General features: G+C 35.8%; 1 long non-coding RNA gene across 2 annotated transcripts in view; it reads right to left on the bottom strand.

Annotated features, from left to right (window-relative positions):
• Positions 1-589: 589 nt before the first annotated feature.
• The window catches only part of LOC117796683, a 203966-nt gene continuing 187460 nt past the window's right edge, over positions 590-17095 (bottom strand). Inside the window, exons 4-5 of one of the 2 annotated variants that reach the window (XR_004621289.1) lie at positions 2775-2899; positions 590-611 (exon numbers count right to left, since the gene is read on the bottom strand). This is a non-coding gene — a long non-coding RNA (uncharacterized LOC117796683). Of the gene's footprint in view, positions 612-2109; positions 2900-17095 lie in introns of those variants that run through there. The other variant, XR_004621288.1, reaches the window with a different exon arrangement.

The following is a 17095-nucleotide window of genomic DNA, read 5'->3' as shown; positions in this document are numbered from 1 at the left end:
AATTCACAAAACTCCAAGGCTGTCAACTTTTCCTCATTCGATATTTGGTGATTTCATAGGGCAAGACATAAATACCTGCAAAACACTTAAATCTTATTCTTTTCATGAGATTTGAGTTAGAATCTTTCTATTAAAACACAATTCTTTATGTAAATAATGTTACATATGGGATAGGAGATGAAATTATACTTCTCTACTGAGGCTTAAAGTAATGAAATGTTTTTTTGAGGCTTGACATAAGGTTCCAAAATTTTAGTAAAATCTACATACTTCCAGTTAATGAGGGGTCACTGAATATCAAAAAATGTCAAGACCTTATAAAGAAAAGTGCCCTCCTTCATCTCCTACCCTCACAAGAGTAGCCCTAAATTTATGGTTTCTTTTTTAACTTCCAGATATGATTTCTTTTGAAGAATGAATTTTATGCCTAAAGATACAAGTTTGAAGAACACAGACTATGGAGCTAAGCCATATTTATATGTCTGTATACCTTTTAATAGTCTTTTCTTCCTTGAGCTCAGGTGTCTGTTACACTTCTGTTAATGTTTGATGTCTATCTCTATCAGAGCTTTTCCTTCCATGTTGCTCTTGAGTTCACGAATTCTCAAGTGCTATGAGACAGAAAACCACATACATATACCTACTGATTAAAATTCAAATACCTGAGCAAGTTCCTAAAGAAAACAAGGCAAAGATTTAGAAGCTTTCTAAAAGACTCAGAGGGATACTCATAAATCATTACAATGATTATAATGGTGATACATTACTTTTTTGTAATTATGTAGTTATTTCCCTGCTAAACACTAAGCTCAGTGAGAACAGATACTATTCTCTGTACATGATGTTGTGTTTGTTTTTTAAATTGTAGATCTTCTGTTTCACACATTAAAAAACAAAAACAAAAACCTATTTTTGTTAGACTGGATTCCATAGGGTTGAGATTATTTGAAAACCTCAGTAAGGGCTGTTCATACAATTCTGTGAATTTAAAAATATTAAGGCATATATCCATGTAAATGATCCCAATGATGCTTCTATTGCTTACAATATATTTAAAGTCATTCCTCACTTGTGACTAATGTTTATCATATGAGTGTGGAATTGATATGAAGAATAGGCAAACACACTCTAGTTAACACTACAGACTAAGCAAGTAAGTAAATTGGATACATTATTAAAATGAATTTTGAGGGCGCCTGGGTAGCGCAGGCTTTAAGCGTCTGCCTTCGGCTCAGGGCGTGATCCTGGCATTCCGGGATGGAGTCCCACATCGGGCTCCTCTGCTGGGAGCCTGCTTCTTCCTCTTCCCACTCCCCCTGCTTGTGTTCCCTCTCTCGCTGGCTGTCTCTCTGTCACATAAATAAATAAAATCTTAAAAAAAATATATTAAAAAAATGAATTTTGAGGTATGACAATAAAGATGCTGATTTTTCTGTTTCTGTAGCTTTTGACTTGAACTTAACCCACATAATCTTAAATACAAAATAGTGCTTGACTTTCAATGGTGGATTGTTTGGATATATGCAAAATCGATTTGGATGCTGAAGGGGCTGAATTTGTTTTTTAAGAATCTGACTATTGTGTAAATTTCCAGCTAAACTCTGAAATTGTTTGATCTCTGAAGATTTAGGTTCCCAGTTGTCACAATAAAATATTTTAGATTCCCTTCATTTCAAATATGGAAAATATCTCCTTCAACAGTATACCCAAGATATAATCAGGAAAGATATGAAAATTTCTTGTCTTTTTATTAAAATTATATACTTAGGCAAGGGCTGAATTATTTACACATATTAAACAGATATTACCAATATGAGAGCAGCAAGATAATACCCAACATGTCTTAAGCTATACAAGCTGTAATATTCATTATGCTCTTAAACACTGTAAAAGTATCTTCATGTGAAACTCCCTTAGACTTGTTTAGGGGCTTATTGAAAGGAAAGACCGATGAATTGCTGTCTAGGTCCAGGCTATTTTGTCTTAACGCAGGGCTATCAGATTTATCAATAAAAATATATGACACCCAGTTAAATTTGAATTTGAGATAAGCAATTATTATAACAATCTGTGTATGAAATAAAATAAAATAATTTTATAATATGCAATATTTGGGATATATTTATGCTTAACATTCTCTGTTTATATCAAATTCAAATTTAATTGGACATACTGTATTTCACCTGCCAATTATATTTTTTTATGTTTTACTGAGATATAATTTACAAATAGTTCAACTATTTTTAGTGTACATTTTGATGGGTTTTCGGATACTCCTAGAATTCTGAACTCGTTACCACAATCAATTTTAGAATATTTTTATCACCACGAAATGTAACTCTGTAACTCTGTACTCTTAAGTTGTCATGCCCCATTTCTACCCAGCCCTATCCCAACTCCTGGCCCAAGGAGTTTTACACTGCACATATAGATTTACCTCTACTGGATATATCATATAAATGGGATAATAAAATATGTTGTTTTTTATAACTGGCTCCTATCAGCACAATGTTCTTGAAATTCTTTCATGTTGTGGCATGTGTCACGTAGTATGTATAAATATGTCAGGACTTCATTGCACTTTACTGCTGATAATATTCCATTGTATGGATCCACACAACCTGTTTATTCATTAATTAGTTGATGGATGTTTGGGCTTTTTCCACTTTTTCACGATAATGAATAATTCCACTGTGAACATTCGTGTACAAATTTATGTGAGAGAAGAATAGCTAAGTCATACGACTCCATGCTGCACTTCTTGAGGAACTGACCTCTCTGGAGCTCTCGTGGGTTTCTATTGCTCCAGTATCCTGCTGCTCATGAGTTCTTGATCCTTGCTCACGTTTTGCCTACTGCAATTCTCATTTATTTCCCTTTCAAGTAAAAACTTTCACTCCTGCATAAAAAAAGAAAAGCAAAATTAAACAAACACATCGTCATAAAATCATGTGTTAGTAAGATTTTATCAAAATCTGAGTGAACAGAAGAACTACATTGTCATGAATCGTAGTGGACAACTTAACATTGAATTATTAGCTAAACCGGTTTTTAAGTCTCTCTTGGCCTTTTTCCTCTGTAGAGACTTGGCCTATGGCCATTTTAATTAGATTTACTTTTACCTGTTTGCTCCTCCTTTCTGCTCCTCCTTTCTCCACCACAAATCTCTTCCCATTTTTTTTTAATCCAAAGCTAAAGACCATAATTCTGCCTCAACCCATACCACCCAGACTGTCATAGCTAATACAGTCACTAAAAAGATGAGTTTCTCGTCTTAAGACATTTTCTGTGGTAAACTCAGAAAACAACTGTGTTCTTTTTCTAATAAATGGGCACTTTCCTTGAGTAGTAACTATTTATGGCTCACATGTATGGTTCATTAGGTAAGTGAGAGGTTCAAAGTATCTTAATGGTCTAAATATAGAGTGAAAATAATACAGGGATAAATAAGGCATGGTCCTTACCTTCAAACAACCCACACTGATAGGGAGGAAATAATTACATATCTCATTCACTATTAATAAGAGAAAGTAAAATGATGAGTAATGTATTACAGATATATTAAAGAAAATGCAGAAAAGCCTGGAGACTTCTGGAAAAGTGTTTTTATTGTCGTCACTGTCTGGCCACACTTTAAACTCTAGCTTTTGCTCCAATATCTCCAATATTCAAACAGATGCAAGCTTAAAACAATGACAAATACAAATTAAACATCTCTGACGCCCAGAGCTGAAAAATATATGTGCTTTGGGCTCCAGGGTTAGGGTAATCAAAGCTCATCTGTATCAGTGTGATGAAATAAAAACGTGGATATGCAGTATGTTGCTTGAAATAAGCTGCTGGGTTATGTATCTTAAATCCACTGGGACTAAAACTTCCAACATTTCTTCAGTGGCTGAGGAAAACAACAGCTTCAAAGCCAGGACATGGGCAATCTTCTCTCCGCTAAACCACTAGACTTGGGTTAAGGACTTAAAATAAAAAGAAGGAAAGAAACTCACTAATGATAAAAATATGATATGATAAACAGATTCCAAAACACATTTTTCAAAAAAAGCTGACGGGTGGGAGGAATGAACTAAGAAAGACAGCTAACAAAATGCCATGTGCATTCTCCCTTTCACCCAAAATGCAATAATGGATTGAATATACCCTCCCACTTTGAAACAACTAAAACACTGGAAAAAATACCTGGACCAAGATTTTCTACATACTGGAGGCAATAAAGGACAGTGATCCCTGATTAACGGGAGCTAAATGATGGGAGTCCCACGATTGCTCCAACCTATTGCCTGTAAAAATCTCTAGACAGCAGTACAAGGAAAGGGAACCCAGGAAGAGAACAGAGTGACGAGATGGGGCAGGTAGTTCTGAGAAGCCAAAGAAACTAGAGTTCTGGAGCAGAGTACTGGAAAGGAGAACACTGCCCGGAGTAGGGGCTTTTCCAGAGGTTTACTCAGGGGCATCTCTTAAGTATTCAACTGAATACTGGTCAACACTACTGGAGATCAGGAAAAAGAACACAAAGAGATAGGAGGCTGATATATGAAATCGTCCCTTCCTTCTTATGAATCTATTTACATTACCTTGTTGCTCATTAGAACATTTCTTTATCTCTGAAGTTCACCGTGTATTTCTTTATATGAGCATTTCACTTACCATGTGATAAGTCCTTTTAATGTGCAGAATTAAGCATTAATTCAGGTCAATACATATTCTAGGATATACACAGAAACCAAATACTGTTTGTGTTCCTTTTGCAACTATATTTTGAATTTTTGTTAACTATATTTCATGTCTTCATGCTTCGCTTACATCACTTTGCTTTTTGTCCCCTTTTGCTTTCTAGATAATTTTCTTAAATCTCTTCACACCACTTGATTTTCTTTTCTTTTCTTTCTTTTTTTTTATTAAGATTTTATTTATTTATTTGACCAAGAGCAAAAGCAGCGGGAGCAGCAGCTGGAGCGAGAGGGAGAAGCAGACTCCCCGTGGAGCAGGAAGCCAGATGCTGGGCTCCATCCAGGTCCCTGGGATCATGGCCTGAGCCGAAGGCAGACGCTTAACCAACTGAGCCACCCAGGTGCTCCAACCACTGATTTTATTTTCTCTACTTTGAGTCTAATCCCATGTGCTTCTGATGCCATTCTGAATTTTCCAATAATATAAATTATTATTTGTCTTCTAGTTTGCTTTCTTCTTGGTTTATAATTTAATTGTACTGTGTCTTGTTTTATAAAGACCATGGTTTAAAAAAACTAAGGAGTTTTTAGATCATTTTCTTTTTCCTTGGGAAGATCTTCTGATGTAAATTTTCATTTGATTTTTTAGATTCTATATTTATGTCTTATATTTTGTTTCAGAGTTTTTTGAAAGTTTTAATGTTTTTTATTCTGTTTTCACAATATCAGTTGGTCACCACCTAATCCCATACTTCTATTTATAGAAGAAACACAGGTCTCTTCCCTCTCCATCTTCTGTCCATAATGGCAATTTTCCCCTCAGAATTTAAACTGGTATAATGGTTGTTTTTATGTGCTTTTAAAAATTCTATATTTCAGAAGCCTGACAAGAGTGAAGAAAACTCAGTCTCCAGACATTTACAATCAAAGAATTTTGATCCCCCAAGCACTTGATTTATATCTTTCTTTATTCCATTTGGCCAGTTTGCAACAATGGACTAGGGCCTACATCTATTGAATTGGAGGAGTAAAATAAACTATCACCTTCCCCAGATTTCCAATGTAAAACCTTGCTCCTCCAAATGCAAAGGGATTTCCTCCATGTTATACCGATTCTGCTGCTACCAAAGGGAGCCAAAGAAAAATGATAAAAGGCCACGGATTTGACTTTTCTTAATTTTTTTTTAAAGATTGTATTTATTTATTTGTCAGAGAGATAGAGAGCATAAGAAGGGGGAGCGGCAGGCAGAGTCAGAGGGAGAAGAAAGCTCCCTGCCAAGTAAGGAACCCAATGTGGGACTTGGTCCCCAGACTCTGGGATCATGACCTGAGCTGAAGGCAGACGCTTAACTGACTGAGCCACCCAGGTGTCCCTTGACTTTCCTTTAAAGTCAGTTCAGGTTTTAAGAGCTTTTGGTTTGAGGCAGGGAAAAGGGCTTCATTCATAGTGGCTCACATCTCACACACAAGCTACTTGTGACTCTACCTTTTGCCCCAAACCTCAAGTGTAAACATGGAGTTTTCAAGAATCTACTCTCCCACTTCGCACTGCTCCGAGTCAGTTTCTGATGTCTTCCTTCAATTTAATCCCAGATCTACTGGTAGTCATATAGTGAAGTATATGGAATGTAGTTGGTATCATGCCCTATTTTTGTCTTTCCTGTTCTTTAGTCATTTCTGTTAGTTTCTGGGAAAATAACTTGTAAGCATGTGTTTATACTACCATTTTCCCCCCCAGATAATTCTACTTGACTTTCCAGGTAATAAATTTGAGATTCCTCATCTTTACCATCAAAACAACTCCATAAGGCAACGTGGTAATAGCCATGATTTAAATGCTGTAAGTTTGAAGAGCCTATTCATTTTAAGTAAGTTACAATCTGAATTGAGTTTGCAATTTTGAAGAGCAATAACAGAAATATTTTATGTAAAATAGTGGTACTTAACTTTTGTCGACAGGCAACACAATTCTGTCAGTATTGACTCTAATTAGATACAGTGATTTTCTTTTTTCTTTTTTCTTTTTTCTTTTTTTTAAAGATTTTCTTTATTTATTTAACAGAGATAGAGACAGCCAGCGAGAGAGGGAGCACAAGCAGGGAGAGTGGGAGAGGAAGAAGCGGGCTCATAGCAGAGGAGCCTGATGTAGGGCTCGATCCCATAACGCCGGGATCATGCCCTGAGCCGAAGGCAGACGCTTAACGACTGCGCCACCCAGGTGCCCCCGTAGATACAGTGATTTTCAACACTGGAGGGGTCAGGGTGGTAGCTGTAAAATTTAGAAGAACAGTAATACAGGTTCTGCTATTCTGGCAGTGCGGAAGGAAATATTCCTCCACTTGAGATTCACTGAACAAAAATGTATCTTTATTCAGTATTATTCATATCACCCCTGGAATACAGTTTTCAATTTTAAGTATCACATTACAAAAGAGATACCCAGATGAAAAGATAATGTCAGAAATTAGGAACCACATGGTTGAAGTAACTGGCATTATCTTAGAGAAGGCAAGCTTTAAGATATGAAAGGATAAACTGGGTATTTGTGAAGCTAGCTTAAGCCCACTCAATTTGGACGTGGATTAGATAGTTAGAGGTTAGAGGGTTAGTGGGAAATCTTGTGAGGAAAATAGTTTATCTTCATACAAAATAAAGATACTTCTGTGGCCAGACTTTTCTGGAAATGTATAATACAGGAAATGTATAATACAGGTATAATGAGAGTTATGTTGTCCAACATTAAGTACCTGAAATTCTGTAGCATGAAATGAGCCACAAGGTATTAACTGGGGAAAATTAAAAGGCAAGTTGAAAAAGGAAATAATAGGAGATTAGAATAAAATTTAAATAAATTGTATTTTAGATTGTCTTCATTGAATAACAAACGAGTCCAATTTTAGTATCCAAACAATAGAAACTGGGAGACTGTAGAGAATACCCACTGAAGACTTTTAGGAATTACTTAAATTACTTAAATAAACAGTACCCTAAAATAAAACCGACAGATAACAGGTTAGAACAAATGCCAACTTTTCTCTGCTGAAGAATACATTCACATTTGGATTGTATTAGAAAGATGCAGATACCTTTACACTATATAGATTTGTTACAGAAAAACTTTTAGAGAGATTTAGAAGAATGGTGATAAGGTGAAAAATACTTCAGGCATAAGAAAGAAATATCAAGAGAATGATAAGCAGGAAAACCAAAATATATAAACATACCACCAAATAAGAGAAAGAGCAGCAGGAACTCAGTACAATCTCATTTGCTCATATGACACATTCTATTACTATTGCCTTGAAGCGCCAAGAGGTGGATTTTTTATCTCTCAAGAAAACTCTATTCTCCCTAGGGGGTCTCTGGAAATATCCAGCGTGCATAGAGTAGTAGCCATAACACACTATGTATGACACAATATGGTGGCAGAGTTTGATGATTTTATCACTAGGTGTTTTTATCACTTAATGAGACAACTTGTTTACATAATGTATTAAACATAGAACAGAAGCTGGGGGAGGTAGAAGGGTAGATGTATAATGTGCTGTGTGTTTCGAAGCTGGCTTCGGCTGGATTGTGTGTTCTCGTTTCTGGGTGAAGGTGTAGGGACTTGTTTTCCATCTGCCAGAACCAGCTGCTTAGGAAATAAAAATATATCAACAACCTGGTCTATCCTCAAGTACCTCATCGTTGCCCAAACAAAGGAATTCATGTAGTTATACAAATATAAGTAAAAAGAAAGTATAAGACAGAACAAAGTCTGCATAGGACAGATCACTCAAGGAAAAGGTTGGGAAGAATTATGCAATCTTCATTAAGGAGGAGATATTTGAACTAAGCCTTGATGAGTCCTTGACAGATGTGGGGAGATATGAGAGCAGAATATTCCAAGTAGGGAAAAAAAAATTGAATTAAGATATATGGACAAGCAAACCCAAACTGGATGAGGAACATTAAATAAATTAAGTTGCTAGAACTGAATGTTTAATGCTTTTAGAATTATAATTAATGCTATTTTCAAGTATTTCTATTCACAGATATTTTTATAGTATCAAGTATAAGGCTCTACACTGCAAAATCTATTTTCTCTACAAAAAATGGTAAATTTTGTCATCACTCTATTTTATTATCAATTAATATTGTTTGTATCAAGCTATATTTAAATTGAAAATCCTAGTGTTATTCTTATTATGTAAAAAAATCCTACTCTTAAAATACTGTTTACACACACATTTTATCATGCCACATATAAGAACTTAAAAAAACAGTCTTCAAACATAAAGACTATAAAAAGTTTCTAAATGAATCCAACGATGCTTTAAAAAATAGTATGTACACAGTAAGTCAGAGAAAGATACCATATGATTTCATTCATATATAAAATTTAAAAAAACACAAATGAATGAACAAAGAAAAGAAAAGACAAAAAGTTAGACTCTTAAATACATAGAACTAACAGGTTGTTGCCAGAGGAGAGGTGGGTAGGGGCGATGGGTGAAATAAAGGGGATTAAGAATATATTTATTGTGGTGAGCTCTGAGTCATGCATAGAATTGTTGAACCATTATGTTGTACACCTGAAACTAATATAACACTGTATGTTAATTACACTTCAATTTAAATTAATTAATCAAATCATTTTTTAAAAATATGGATTGAAATTATTCAATGGTTACTTCACTTTTCACACTTATGAATAAAGAAATACTAATATTTATGAATAAAGAAAGGTAACTATTGACTATGAATAAACAAAGCAAACTCAATAATTAAATACTTCTTATTTCTTTCTCATAAAGAACTGAGTATATAACTTCCCTTTCAAAAGAAGCAATTTGTTGATCAATATTTCTCATTAAGCAAGACAAAATAGAATTCTATGTATTTCTTGGAAGGGGGCCTGGGTGGCACAGTCGGTTAAGTATCTAGCTCTTGGTTTCCACTCAGGTCATGATCTCAGGGTCATGAGATGGAGCCGCAGGTTGGGCTCTGCACTCCACACAGAGTCTGCTTGGGATTCTCTCCCCCTGTCCCTCTGCCCCTCCCCCTTGCATGTGTGAGCACACGTGCTCTCTCTCTCTCTCTTTAAAAAAATAAACAAATCTTAAAAAAACCACAAAAAACAAAAAAACTTAGGGCGCCTGGGTGGTGCAGTCGTTAAACGTCTGCCTTCAGCTCAGGACATGATCCCAGAGTCCTGGGATTGAGCCCCGCATCAGGCTCCTCCGCTGGGAGCCTGCTTCTTTGTCTCCTACTCCCCCTGCTTGTGTTCCCTCTCTCGCTGGCTGTCTCTCTCTCTGTCAAATTAATAAATAAAAATCTTTAAAAAACAAAACAAAACAAAAAACCAACCCGCTTAGGAACCAATCACAGTGAATTAAACCAAATTATGTCTTTGCAAAAAAAAAATAAGTACATTCTCTTCAATGATGCTTTTGAATTATTTTGAGAAAATATTAAACTCAAGAAACCTGTGTATAAAGGAGATAGCTTTGGATATAACTAATGAGGAAAATAATCAGATATTACATTGAACTCACATGCTGCCAATTCTAGTTTGTAATTATATTGCACTAAATGTAATGAGCAAATGTACCAAAAATAAATCACTACGGTAGAGATTAACCAACTGGCTTCTCCCAAGAATAAAAAGCAACTCAGTGGAAGAGGTTTGAGTATTTTTACTTTATGTAAGTTCTTAACCAAATGCAGCAAATTTGGATACTTGATAAGAACAGATTGCAGCACATTTTACAATTGGGCAATGTCAATAAAGTAAATGTAACTAACTTGCTAATCAAACTAAAGTCAACCTCACTGTATTCTAGAACCCACACTAAGCGCTGGAGATGCAGAGATGAAATCGAGTTTTTGTTCAGAACTATAAGGGATATAGGTCTTCCTATTGCATTCATAGTTACCAGCATACATGGGATTATTCAAAAAACTGTTATTGAGTTGTTGAGTATTTTGAGGCAGGCATTGCGCTTGGGCTGTGAATTTAAAAAAAAAAAAGAAAGAGCGCGCCTGGGTGGCCCAGATGGTTAAGTGTCTGCCTTCAGCTCAGGTCATGATCCCAGAGTTCTGGGACTGAGTCCCACGTTGAGCTCCCCACTCAGCGGGGAGTCTGCTTCTCCCTCTGCCCCTTCCCACGCTTGAGCTCTCTCTCTCACTCTCTCTCGAAAAAATAAATAAAATCGTATGTAAGTAAATCACAGCTGGAATGCCTACCTTCACCTCATTTTCTGAGAAGTGACTGTTACACAGTGGGCCCCTATACTGGCCATATTCAAAGAACTTAAAAAAATTAACATTCTAAAATGGTTCCACCCATAAAAGGGTTTCCATGAGCATGTTTTGTTTTAGAGTTATAAAGCCAATGAACTCTTTTGGGACACTTTGACCATCCCTTCTCTACAACTCCTTTTTCCTATTGTATTGAAATTGTATGTTATGCCAGGCTCCACTACTAGAATGAAATCCCTGAAAAAAAATTTTTGGTCTTCAACGTCTAACACAATTGCTTAATGAATACAAGAGTAAATGCATGAGTGAAGGAATTATTTCATCTAGCATATCAAATGGTAAGATCTCATTTGCCTCTTCAAGTACACTCCAAAAAGGAGTATGTTATAAATCTGCTGGGTCTCCACAATACAGAGTGATGGAAAGAACATGCTCTCGGTTTAGGAGTTCCAGGAATCATCACGCAGGGACCACAGAGCCAGAAGCTGAACGGAGACTGTGATGTCTTTGGGCAAACAGGGATCTCTCCCAGTAACACAAACTGCCATAAAGTAAATACTCAAAAATAGGAGGGCTTCTTATTGATAATCATACTATAAAATAAAACAGAAAAATGTAGGGAAAGGAGCAATTCCATTTGCCTGAAGGTATCTGGATAGGCTTCAAGGAGAAAGTACATTCCAAATCTCTTAGTAAAAGGGCTACATAGGAATTCCTTAGGAAAGCAAGAAGACCAGGTATTCCAGGAAGAAGACAGGTAAAATTATGGACACAGTTTTATCTCCTGATGTCATCAGCTGTTTGGTGGACACGGCAGATGTGGTGAGCATCCACCTAATATTCCATGTACTCCCCCACGTTGCCTGGCAGTTACATTAAATAAATGATATTGTGTGTTGATCAGTGGATCAGGCAGAAGTGATACAAGCTACTCCCAGTTCTGCCACTTGAAAACATCCTGGGTGAAACTCCAATTCCTCTTCCCTTGCCAGGTTGATCTTAGAGTCTATATGCTGAGCCGGTCAAATTACAAGTTTGATGGAGCCTGTATCCCTGTGTCTCAGATAGAGGAGACCCTTCACTGGCATGCATTAGGCCCCACACCAACAATTAAAAACATTTTTTGTGTATGTGGGCTCAGCCACTGAGATCTCAGTGCGTTGCAACAGTTAGTATTACTTATCCTGACTAATGAAAATAGACCCTCTATAACCCCTCATCTTTACCCTCAATGCTGGACAGGTAGCTTTCCCATTCAACAGCTGCAGGGAGTTGAACAAAACTGGCTTCAAATTAAGAGTGATTACAACCCAGTAAGCCACAGGGTAAGATGGAACTAAATAGGCCCCTAAATCAATACCTGCATTCCACCTTTTCACTGGTGGGAAATAACTCAGTCCTTCAATGGCCAACATCAGAGGATTTTTCCACCCAGTAATTCATTAACTTTTAAGTATTAATTGCAAGGTTTTCAATAACACGGATGGGTTATGAATAGAAAATAGGCACAAAACACAATATATTCAAAATAATTAAATTGTTATGACTTTTCAGGGCAGTGAAGCTATTGAAATATAATTTTTTAAAAAATGAGAATGGAACGAGAATGTGATTTCACAGGCATAATTTGAAATAGTACAAGTATTTATTCACCATGTGCAATTACTTGTAAATACAAATTAGAGGGAGATGTGGCACAGCTAAAGTACAGTAAAATTAGATTTATGAAGCCTTTCCTAATGTGCACACAAAAAAATAAAATGTCTAATCATTTTGTTCATTATAATTTTTATAAACCTATGCTAACCAGGAGAATGTGATATACCATGAATAATTCAGAAGGTAAAGCCAAATAAAAATAAAAGTTTGTACTAATAATCCTTCAAAAGGAGATTAAACAATTGAATCAGACAGAATCCAGCCAGAAAAACAAACTATCACTTATACAGAGATAATTTAATAGCGGTACCAGAGTAGAGCATGGGTGACGATGAATCTGAGAATAATCCAGCAAATGACCCACACGGCTTTTCATGAATTGTTGAGGGCAATGGAATCCAATTTTGCTGACCACTGACATCATTTAGATGTATATATTTTTTTAAAAACATGCACCAATTTTGAATTATATATTATTTTAACATCTTTCATATGAATCAGCTAGGAACTGAAGAACTAAGTGATATGCTCAAGTCACCAGCTAGCAAGTGTCAGAGCTGGAATTTGAACTGACTCCATACAGAGAATTATGTCTACCACACCCTGCGGCAACAGGTTGGGGGAGTGGGGGCTCGATCAAATGTGGAGACTCTCCCTAACTCTGAGTTTCACTAATAATAATACCAACAATTACTTTCATAAAATAACCAATTAATAGTACCATCCCAGGCTGTTATATTATATCCTCCAAACACAAAGGGTGTAACTGAAATGAGGCTTAGCTATGAATGATGGAGCACATTCTATAAACTGAGGAGGCAACTTGCTTAAGTGACAAAGAAAAACCCCATGATTTTATTTGTTTGTTTTACAGCCAAGTCTGTGCTGTCGGTCTCAGAAATGACAAAGTGCTGTGTTTTCTCAACTGACTTTTTCAGGTTTTATATTCTGCTTGTCTCTGTTCCCAACTCGAAGTTACATCTATCTTCTATAAGGATATTTGGAGATGGGTTATATTAATTGCCTGAAATTAAGTCTTTTTTAAGGGATTTTTAAGAAAGATTATTTGCTCAGCATCCTATGAGATATATGTCAAAGAGATCAATGGATCTGGAAACCAGGGCTTATCCATAAGACACTGGATTAATTTCAGGTTTCAATAACCTGCTAACCCTAAAATTCTCAGGCCTCTCCGAGCAGCAAGTAAAGATGGATTTTAGTGAAATTTGACAGAATTAAACTATTAGTCAAAATCTCTTCCTTCCAGAAAAATTCTGCTATAACCGAGTGTATAGAACTGCTCTTTCTTTTGAGCTACCCACTGGGATTTTTCTCCTGCACAAGAAGAAAGCTAGCTTTACAGTATAACGTCTCTCTGACTCTGTGCCCCTTCTTCTTTCTTCAGTTGCTACTTCCATCACTTGAGAGCTCTCAGGCATCAAATTCCATGTGTACATAAGTATTGGGGGCATACTGGAACCACTGATCTGGAAGGAACCAGTTCTTTCATCATGGAAATAAAAAATGGGTTGACAATACTTAAATTTAGTTGGACACCATCATTGGCTATTTAGGGATATGCTTCCCAACATCTATTTGTGGATATTCTTTTAATTCTGCCACAATCCCACCTTAAGCATTTTGATCAAACAACTTCTAGTTCAATGTAATATTAGAAAAATTAAATTTTGTTGTTGTCATTTCTAAGTGAATTCTTCTATTGACTTATTATCATTCTTTAACCTAAATTTCTGTTGAATCTTTCTGAAACTTCTCTGTTGTTGAGTTTTCTTCTTTTAGTTTTATTCTTTTTTTTAATTCCTCCCTAATCTCTGTCTCTGTTATAATTAGTTTCATACACTGTTTTCAAAGAGTTTTCTTGAGTGAACACAATATAAAACATATCCTTTATTAGTTCGTAGTGCATACTATCATTTCTCTACTACAGATTTTCTTTAGTGTAGGTAAACATATTTTAAACTTCTGGGTTTTGGGGTTTCTTTTGGGGGAAGGCACTTGCAAAAAAAGAAGTTTTTCCTTCTAATATATTTATCTTTACATATCTCACTAAAAATCAGTTAAAATTTTAAAGCAGAAACATTGAACTATTTGGTAAAGCTATACAACTACATACAAGAACTGTCATTTGCATCTTTTCAAAATAAATAACTTGTATTTTAACAAGCAAATCTGAGACCTGTGATTCAAAAGTGGTGTGGCTGTTTTATTCATTTTTCAAATGGCAAGGTGACAATTATAGATTGCAGTTTTCTCAAATCCACTAAAAAAATGTCTTATAAGCATCTTTCAGCTAAGACATGTACACACACTCCCTCCAACCACCACCAGTGGGCTTGCTTAGAAATCTGGTAGAATGATGCAGTTATCTCCTGCCTTTGCACCCCAATCCACTTGAGTAGAATAACATGTCAGGATTACAGTTTTGGATCCCAAAGGCACAAAACATTATATATTGGATCATTTATAAGTCTGACCTTTTAATAAAGTGTGTTTCAATGTAACTATGCTATAAAGGGCTTAAATTACATTTCTCACCACCCTTTAATTGCTAAGTAATCCTTGAGTAAATGGTAGTCCCGGGACACACACACATACATGAATTGAACTTATTTTTTACGCCCCCCCCCAGTCCAATGAGAGTAAGAAAAATACTTCTTGAATTTTTCAGCATTCTCTGTTTTCATGGACTATTAATGCAATGTTGTAGAAAATAGTTTAATCAACAGGCAAGAGCAGCAGCTATTAGTTCTGCTGCTTGATTACGATGACTGAGAAAGTTCCACAGCAATCAGATTTCTTCCCTGAGCCTAGAAATGCTCGTGAATGCACAGCCAACACATTTAGGAGAACTGTTCACAAAGACTTGCACTGAAATGTAAGGTTTATGAGTCTAGTCTGGTATAAATGAAGTAGTTACCACTGGCAGTTAAACTACTAGCAGCTCAGGGAGAATTTGATTAGGTTGAGGTAGAAAGTGAAAAGTCTAAATTAGAGAAAGAGGGCTGATTATAAAACCTAGAGGAGAAATAAGACAATTTAAATGGTAGGAAAAGCCAAGAAGGTCACAGCTGAGAACTTGAAGAACTGACTGCGGTGGTATAGAAGTTGGAATATGACCTAAGGTTGTCAGACGTATATATGTGGATTTGGGGTATGAGTGAGTCTGCACACCTGCAGAGTTCAGGCCCCTCAATAAAGGAGGCTTACAGGAAACATACCTCAACATAATATAGGCCATATATGAAAAACCCACAGCCAACATCACAATCAATGATGAAAAAATGAGAGCTTTCACCCTAAGGTCAGGAACAAGACAAAGATGTCCACTCTCACCACGTTTATTCAATATAGCACTGGAAGTCCTAGCCACAGTTAGACAACATGAAGAAATAAAAGGCATCCAAATTGGTAAGAAAGAAGTAAAACTCATTATTTGACATAATGCTCTATAGAGAAAATTCTAGACTCCACCAAAGAAGCTACTAGAATTGATAAATGAATTCAGTAAAGTTGCGGTACAAAATCAATGTACAGAAATCTGTATAATTCTTATACACTAAGATAACGAAGTAGCAGAAAGTGAAATTAAGAAAGCAATCCCATTTATAATTGCACCAAAAAGAATAAAATAACCTAGGAATGAACTTAACCAGGAGGTGAAAGACCCGTATTCTGAAAACAATAAAACAAGGGCGAAAGAAATTCAAGATGACAAAAAGAAATGAAAAGACATTCCATGCTCATGGATTGGAAAAACAAATATTATTAAAATATCTATACTACCCAAAGCAATCTACAGACTCAATGCAATCTCTACCAAAATACCAATAGCATTTTTCACAGAACTAGAGTAAACAATCCTAAAATTTGTATGGAACCATAAAAGATCTCCAATAGCCAAAACAACCTTGAAAAAGAAAAAACTGGAGGTATCACAATTCCAGATTTCAGGATATAGTACAAAGTTGTAGTAATCAAAACAGTATAGTACTGGCATAAAAACAGACACACAGATCAACAGAATAGACTAGAAAGCTCAGAAATAAACCCACAATTATATGGTCAATTAATCTTTGACAAAGGAGGCAAGAATATGTAATAGGAAAAGGACAGTTTCTTCAACAAATGGTATTGGGAAAACTAGAAAGCTATATGCAAAAGAATGAAACTGAAGCACTTTCTTTCACCATACACAAAATAAACGGAAAATACATTAAAGACCTGAAACCAAAAAAATCCTTGAAGAGAGCAGAGGCAGTAATTTCCCTGACATGGGACACATCAACATTATCTAGATATGTCTTCTGAGACAAGGGAAACAAAAGCAAAATTAAACTATTGGGATGGCATCAAGATATGGAGCTTCTGCACAGTGAAGGAAACAATCAATAAAACTAAAAGGCAACCTAATGAATGGAAGAAGATGTCTACAAATGACATATCTGATAAATGGTTAGTATCCAAAATGTATAAAAACTGATATAACT

This window comes from Ailuropoda melanoleuca, chromosome 16 (assembly GCF_002007445.2).
Source record: "Ailuropoda melanoleuca isolate Jingjing chromosome 16, ASM200744v2, whole genome shotgun sequence".
In the NCBI taxonomy this organism is placed as follows: Eukaryota; Metazoa; Chordata; class Mammalia; order Carnivora; family Ursidae; genus Ailuropoda; species Ailuropoda melanoleuca.
Note: the sequence above shows the minus strand (reverse complement) of the source record. Positions and strands in the feature narration are given on the sequence as shown.